The following is a 9,227-nucleotide window of genomic DNA, read 5'->3' as shown; positions in this document are numbered from 1 at the left end:
AGGGGCAGGGCGGGTCACTTAATCCAGAGGTAGGGAATCCGGGATCTCTGGGCACCCTAACCCCTGGGCTGCAGGGAGCAGGGAGGCCCCTTACGGAGATAAATAGCCTCCCAGCAGCTCCTGCTCCAACGTGACTCCACCATTTTGGAGTAGCTGCCCGAGCCAGGCCACGCCCACAGCAACAGCGGAGATTAACTCCATAGCAGCCGGGCAGGAAGCAGAAAGCCTGTCTGCACGCAGCTGCGCAGCACAAGCCAGTAGAGGTCGCTGTTTTCCCAGGAGAGGAGGGCCACAAACCAACAAGAAAGGAAGTCCTTCCAGCCGTCACTCGTCCCAGTTCTGCAGACTATTCCTATCACCATGAAAAGGCAAAGCTACAGGCAGACAAAGATCACAGAGACACCACCAGAGAAGGAGACAGACCTAACCAGTCTTCCTGACAAAGAATTCAAAATAAGAATCATAAACATGCTGACAGAGATGCAGAGAAATACGCAAGAAAAATGGGATGAAGTCCGGAAAGAGATCACAGATGCCAGAAAGGAGATCGCAGAAATGAAACAAACTCTGGAAGGGTTTATAAGCAGAATGGATAGAATGCAAGAGGCCATTGATGGAATTGAAATCAGAGAACAGGAACGCATAGAAGCTGACATAGAGAGAGACAAAAGGATCTCCAGGAATGAAACAATATTAAGAGAACTGTGTGACCAATCCAAAAGGAACAATATCCGTATTATAGGGGTCCCAGAAGAAGAAGAGAGAGGCAAAGAGATGGAAAGTATCTTAGAAGAAATAATTGCTGAAAACTTCCCCACACTGGGGGAGGAAGTAATCAAACAGACCACGGAAATACACAGAACCCCCAACAGAAAGGATCCAAGAAGGGCAACACCAAGACACATAATACTTAAAATGGCAAAGATCAAGGACAAGGAAAGAGTGTTAAAGGCAGCTAGAGAGAAAAAGGTCACCTATAAAGGGAAACCCATCAGGCTAACGTCAGATTTCTCAACAGAAACCCTACAGGCCAGAAGAGAATGGCATGATATATTTAATACAATGAAACAGAAGGGCCTTGAACCAAGGATACTGTATCCAGCACGACTATCATTCAAATATGACGGTGGGATTAAACAATTCCCAGACAAACAAAAGCTGAGGGAATTTGCTTTCCACAAACCACCTCTACAGAACATCTTACAGGGACTGCTCTAGATGGGAGCACTCCTAGAAAGAGCACAGCACAAAACACCCAACATATGAAGAATCGAGGAGGAGGAACAAGAAGGGAGAGAAGAAAAGAATCTCCAGACAGTGTATATAACAGCTCAATAAGCGAGCTAAGTTAGGCAGTAAGATACTAAAGAGGCTAACCTTGAACCTTTGGTAACCACGAATTTAAAGCCTGCAATGGCAATAAGTACATATCTTTCAATAGTCACCCTAAATGTTAATGGGTTGAATGCACCAATCAAAAGACACAGAGTAACAGAATGGATAAAAAAGCAAGACCCATCTATATGCTGCTTACAAGAAACTCACCTCAAACCCAAAGACATGTACAGACTAAAAGTCAAGGGATGGAAAAACATATTTCAAGCAAACAACAGTGAGAAGAAAGCAGGGGTTGCAGTACTAATATCAGACAAAATAGACTTCAAAACAAAGAAAGTAACAAGAGATAAAGAAGGACACTACATAATGATAAAGGGCTCAGTCAAACAAGAGGATATAACCATTCTAAATATACATGCACCCAACACAGGAGCACCAGCATATGTGAAACAAATACTAACAGAACTAAAGGGGGATATAGACTGCAATGCATTCATTCTAGGAGACTTCAACACACCATTCACCCCAAAGGATAGATCCACTGGGCAGAAAATAAGTAAGGACATGGAAGCACTGAACAACACAGTAGAGCAGATGGACCTAATAGACATCTATAGAACTCTACATCCAAAAGCAGCGGGATATACATTCTTCTCAAGTGCACATGGAACATTCTCCAGAATAGACCACATACTAGGCCACAAAAAGAGCCTCAGAAAATTCCAAAAGATTGAAATCCTACCAACCAACTTTTCAGACCACAAAGGCATAAAACTAGAAATAAACTGTACAAAGAAAGCAAAGAGGCTCAAAAACACATGGAGGCTTAACAACACGCTCCTAAATAATCAATGGATCAATGACCAAATCAAAATGGAGATCCAGCAATATATGGAAACAAATGACAACAACAACACTAAGCCCCAACTTCTGTGGGACACAACAAAAGCAGTCTTAAGAGGAAAGTATATAGCAATCCAAGGATATTTAAAAAAGGAAGAGCAATCCCAAATGAATGGTCTAATGTCACAATTATCAAAATTGGAAAAAGAAGAACAGATGAGGCCTAAGGTCAGCAGAAGGAGGGACATAATAAAGATCAGAGAAGAAATAAATAAAATTGAGAAGAATAAAACAATAGCAAAAATCAATGAAACCAAGAGCTGGTTCTTCGAGAAAATAAACAAAATAGATAAGCCTCTAGCCAGACTTATTAAGAAGAAAAGAGAGTCAACACAAATCAACAGTATCAGAAACGAGAAAGGAAAAATCACGACGGAACCCACGGAAATGCAAAGAATTATTGGAGAATACTATGAAAACCTATATGCTAACAAGCTGGGAAACCTAGGAGAAATGGACAACTTCCTAGAAAAATATAACCTTCCAAGATTGACCCAGGAAGAAACAGAAAATCTAAACAGACCAATTACCAGCAACGAAATTGAAGCGGTAATCAAAAAACTACCAAAGAACAAAACCCCCGGGCCAGATGGATTTACCTCGGAATTTTATCAGACATACAGGGAAGACATAATACCCATTCTCCTTAAAGTTTTCCAAAAAATAGAGGAGGAGGGGATACTCCCAAACTCATTCTATGAAGCTAACATCACCCTAATACCAAAACCAGGCAAAGACCCCACCAAAAAAGAAAACTACAGACCAATATCCCTGATGAACGTAGATGCAAAAATACTCAACAAAATATTAGCTAACCGAATTCAAAAATACATCAAAAGGATCATACACTATGACCAAGTGGGATTCATTCCAGGGATGCAAGGATGGTACAACATTCGAAAGTCCATCAACATCATCCACCACATCAACAAAAAGAAAGACAAAAACCACATGATCATCTCCATAGATGCTGAAAAAGCATTTGACAAAGTTCAACATCCATTCATGTTAAAAACTCTCAGCAAAATGGGAATAGAGGGCAAGTACCTCAACATAATAAAGGCCATCTATGATAAACCCACAGCCAACATTATATTGAACAGCGAGAAGCTGAAAGCATTTCCTCTGAGATCGGGAACTAGACAGGGATGCCCACTCTCCCCACTGTTATTTAACATAGTACTGGAGGTCCTAGCCACGGCAATCAGACAAAATAAAGAAATACAAGGAATCCAGATTGGTAAAGAAGAAGTTAAACGGTCACTATTTGCAGATGACATGATACTGTACATAAAAAACCCTAAAGACTCCACCCCAAAACTACTAGAACTGATATCGGAATACAGCAAAGTTGCAGGATACAAAATCAACACACAGAAATCTGTGGCTTTCCTATATACTAACAATGAACCAACAGAAAGAGAAATCAGGAAAACAACTCCATTCACAATTGCATCAAAAAAAATTAAATACCTAGGAATAAACCTAACCAAAGAAGTGAAAGACTTATACTCTGAAAACTACAAGTCACTCTTAAGAGAAATTAAAGGGGACACTAACAGATGGAAACTCATCCCATGCTCGTGGCTAGGAAGAATTAATATCGTCAAAATGGCCATCCTGCCCAAAGCAATATACAGATTTGATGCAATCCCTATGAAACTACCAGCAACATTCTTCAATGAACTGGAACAAATAATTCAAAAATTCATATGGAAACACCAAAGACCCCGAATAGCCAAAGCAATCCTGAGAAAGAAGAATAAAGTAGGGGGGATCTCACTCCCCAACTTCAAGCTCTACTATAAAGCCATAGTAATCAAGACAATTTGGTACTGGCACAAGAGCAGAGCCACAGACCAATGGAACAGACTAGAGAATCCAGACATTAACCCAGACATATATGGTCAATTAATATTTGATAAAGGAGCCATGGACATACAATGGCGAAATGACAGTCTCTTCAACAGGTGGTGCTGGCAAAACTGGACAGCTACATGTAGGAGAATGAAACTGGACCATTGTCTAACCCCATATACAAAAGTAAACTCAAAATGGATCAAAGACCTGAATGTAAGCCATGAAACCATTAAACTCTTGGAAGAAAACATAGGCAAAAACCTCTTAGACATAAACATGAGTGACCTCTTCTTGAACATATCTCCCCGGGCAAGGAAAAAAACAGCAAAAATGAGTAAGTGGGACTATATTAAGCTGAAAAGCTTCTGTACAGCAAAAGACACCATCAATAGAACAAGAAGGATCCCTACAGTATGGGAGAATATATTTGAAAATGACACATCCGATAAAGGGTTGACGTCCTGAATATATAAGGAGCTCACACGCCTCAACAAACAAAAAACAAATAACCCAATTAAAAAATGGGCAGAGGAACTGAACAGACAGTTCTCCAAAAAAGAAATACAAATGGCCAACAGACATATGAAAAGATGCTCCACATCGCTAATTATCAGAGAAATGCAAATTAAAACTACAATGAGGTATCACCTCACACCAGTAAGGATGGCAGCCATCCAAAAGACAAACAACAACAAATGTTGGCGAGGCTGTGGAGAAAGGGGAACCCTCCTACACTGCTGGTGGGAATGTAAGTTAGTTCAACCATTGTGGAAAGCAGTATGGAGGTACATCAAAATGCTCAAAACAGACTTACCATTTGACCCAGGAATTTCACTCCTAGGAATTTACCCTAAGAACGCAGCAATCAAGTTTGAGAAAGACAGATGCACCCCTATGTTTATTGCAGCACTATTTACAATAGCCAAGATTTGGAAGCAACCTAAATGTCCATCAATAGATGAATGGATAAAGAAGATGTGGTACATATACACAATGGAATACTACTCAGCTATAAGAAAAGGGCAAATCCAATCATTTGCAGCAACATGGATGGAACTGGAGGGTATTATGCTCAATGAAACAAGCCAAGCGGAGAAAGAGAAATACCAAATGATTTCACTTATCTGTGGAATATAAGAACAAAGGAAAAACTGAAGGAACAAAACAGCAGCAGAATCACAGAACTCAAGAATGGACTAACAGGTACCAAAGGGAAAGGGACTGGGGAGGATGGGTGGGTAGGGAGGGATAAGGGGGGGGCAGAAAAAGAGGGGTATTAAGATTAACATGCATGGGGGGGTAGGAGAAAAGTGAGGGCTGTACAACACAGAGAAGGCAAGTAGTGATTCTACAACATTTTGCTATGCTGATGGACAGTGACTGTAAAGGGGTTTATAGGGGAGACCTGGTATAGGGGAGAGCCTAGTAAACATAATATTCGTCATGTAAGTGTAGATTAGTGATAGCAAAAAAAAAAAAAAAAAAAAAAAAAGGGCAGTTCCTGTGTGGTAACCTCCAACGAGTTCTACACAAGGGTATAAAGGGCATATAAAAGTGTAGGCAAAGGGTCTGTTTGTGTTTATACAGAGGATCAAAGCCTAATTGGGCTACCCCGAAAATGAACTAAGATACGATATGAAAAAGAACTTCCAACATCTGCACTCTCTGGAAGACTCATGCCAGAAAATGATCATCAAAAAACCCCAACAAAGATCCACGCACTGCTACAGCTGTAGATGCACTCATCCCACCAGTTCCTGGACTTGCCATGGGAATGAGGAAGGAGATATCTAAGCTGGCCTGTGCATACAGTAAAACAACAAAATTGGACTGGATCTATACTGTTGGAACTCAACCAAGAATTTGGAGAAGTGCAAATTGTAGCGCTCCAAAGTCTTACAACTACAAACTATTTACTGTTAAAAGAACATATGGCATGTGAACAGTCCCCAGGAATGGGTTGTTTTAATTTGTCTGATTTCTCTCAGACTGTTCAAGTTCAGTTGGACAATATCCACCATATCATAGATAAGTTTTCACAAATGCCTAAGGTGCCTAACTGGTTTTCTTGGTTTCACTGCAGATGGCTGGTAATTACAGATATGCTTTGGTTATGTAACTATACTCCTATTATGTTAATGTGTGTGTGCAATTTAAGTAGTAGCTTAAAACCTATACATGCTGAAGTTACTCTACAAGAAGATATATCAAAGAAATAATCAATCTTCCCATGTTTTCTTCCGCCTGCTACTTCTATAGCTTTTCTTCTTCCTTCCTAATTACAACCCTTAAATATAATTCGTGCCTCATATCAAATTTACCGAGTATCATAATTCTTCCAAGTGGTAAAGATACCTCAAGACAAATGCTGGGCATAGAAGCCACAGGGCATAAATATGCAAAGAAGTAAAAAGCTAACCATTTCAAACAATAAGGCTTCCCTCTCACTTACCAACTTTACATTTCCCTGTATGGCCCCAGAAGATGACTGGTTAGCCAGAGACGGGTAAGATTCCTCAAGGGAGGAACAACCTAAGACAGGCACAGTCGCAGGGGGGCCATCAGGTGAGAAATTGGGGATCAACAGAGGTGAGGCTTAGAACCTCACCCCCCCGTTCTGAGAGAAATCTTCTGCATACGTGGATGTTTTATTGCCCTGGTCTAGCTTGGATTAACACATAGTCTACAGGCACACACCTGATCATCTACATGTGCTCTCTTACAACACTAAACTATGTTTTCTACCTTTATCTTGTATCTACCTACCACTTCAGCATTTTATTAAAAATAATAATAATAAAGAGAGAAATGTGGTATCCACATATAAATCAAGTATAAAAACCAAATGAGTATTCATATTTGAACTGATTGTTTATAGTTCATAATGCTTGAGCAAAACCGAAAGTTTCTGTGATGACTGCCCTTGTACTGTTCACTATGTAACTTATTCATTATGTAAGAATTTGTTCTGCATGTAAAAACTTGTTTGTTATGCCTCAGAAGATTGGAGACTGACAAAAATTAGGCTTGGGGTGGAATAATGATTGTGCATTGAGCATTGACTCCCCTATACAGAATTTTATTGTCGTTAACAACCATTTGATCAATAAATATGAGAAATGCTCTCACAAAAAAAAAATAAAAAAAAGAAGGACAGACTTCCAATGGTAAAATAAATTAGTAACCGGGATGTAATGTATAGCATAAGGAATATAGTCAAGATATTGTAACAGCCTGGTAGGGTGATAGCTGGAACCTAGAATTATGTATATAAATGTTCTACCACTGTGTTGTACACTTGAAACTCATGTAATGTAATACTGTGTGTCATCTACCCTTCAATAAAAAATAATTATTAAAAAAAAAAAAAAATGTTTTACAGAGCCTAAATGATATGGGACAATATTGCGATAGACAATACATAAAAAGAATTCAGGTAGAACTTGTGAAAGCTTAAAGGTCTGCAGAATTAAATGGAAAATACATTTACTTATTTTAGCCTTAGAAATCTAAAATTTTAATCAAGTGGATGTTGCCACTTGGGGAGGATTTCAGTCTAATCTGATTTAAATAATGAGTAACTGTGATGGTTCATTTTATGTGTCAACTTGGCTGACCCACAGTGCTCAGATATTTGGTCAAACAATATTCTGGATGTTTCTGTGTAAGTGTTTTTTGGATAAAATTAACATTTATATTGATAGACTTTGAGTAAAACAGATTATTCTATATACTGTGGTGGGCCTTGTTCAATCAGTTAAAGGCCTTAATAGAACAAAGATTGACCTCCCCTGAGCAAGAAGGGATTCTGTCAGCAGATTGCCTTTGACTTGAGTCTCCAGCATGTTGACCCACCCAACAAATTTTGAATTACCAAGCTTCCATAATTGCATGAGCCAATCCCTTAAAATAAATTTATTTCTCTCGGTCACTCTTATATATACGTGTGTGTGTGTATGCATACGCATTCTATTGGTTCTGTTTCTATGCAGAACCCTGACCAATCTAGCAAGGATAAAACTAACACCAAGTAAAAGCCAGGGATGTAAGTTATGTCTGTGATCAAATCGCTCTTGGAATTTTGGAGTCAATGGCTTTGTAACTTTGCATCTAAATAAGGATCATTGCATATCATCATCACAGTGATCCAATTATATAACAGTCTCTGCCCTCTGTTTGTTGCAAAATTCAATCAAGCAAAGAAAACCCCATAGGAAAGTACCCCCAAATATCCTGTAAGATAACATAATGTTTCTTTAGTAGACAAGCCTCTTTCAAGCCTAGGAAAATTAGAAATTAAGTGTATAAATATCAAGATAAATAAATCTGTGTTTTCAGTAAGTTACTGTTAAGAATTTTGCATATATTTATAGTCCATATTCCTGTAATAGTTAGAATTTGTTCTAATAGAGTAATAGCTTATTGGCACAATAATCAGTGACTCTAGTGTAATGTATTTAGGCTTGTGATTTTCATTTAATATCTAGACTTCGTAAACATCAATGAAACATTAAGATAACTTAAGAGACATGGATTCATATGCTTTCTTTTTGATATATGAGTTATTTAAGTATTTTATAAAATTTTCTTAGTTCAATCAGACAATGTAGAACCTTTAAAGGAAAGTGAATATGTTAGTTTCATAAATATAGTTTGAAATAAAGTTTAAATAATTAATTTAATAAATTGGTCCTAATATTAATCAAGGACCTCTTATAAGTGGTTGCTAAAATTTTCTGTGAATGGACATTTGTAAACTTTACCTTAAATATAAGAACTAGGTTTCATAATCTGTGATTTAATAAACTATTAATTTTTGAAACCAAAGATAACCTCTGAAGAGTGTTTTCTGTAGCAAAAAAGCCATCCTCAAGGCACAAAAAAATTAATTGACAATATTGTTTAGTGAACACACACACACACCATAATACCATATGTTTCAATAGGTACATACGTAAGAAAATAATAGAAAAAGAAAAGAATACCTATGAATCTGAGAACAGCGTTTTCCCTTGAAAAAAGGTCAGGGAGATTTTAATTTTATTAGTAACCTTTGAATATTTTGCAGTGTGAAAACATTCATGTATTACTTATGAAAGTAAAAATAAATTAAAGAAAATCCTTTG

Source organism: Manis pentadactyla, chromosome 7 (assembly GCF_030020395.1).
Source record: "Manis pentadactyla isolate mManPen7 chromosome 7, mManPen7.hap1, whole genome shotgun sequence".
NCBI lineage: Eukaryota > Metazoa > Chordata > Mammalia > Pholidota > Manidae > Manis > Manis pentadactyla.
Note: the sequence above shows the minus strand (reverse complement) of the source record.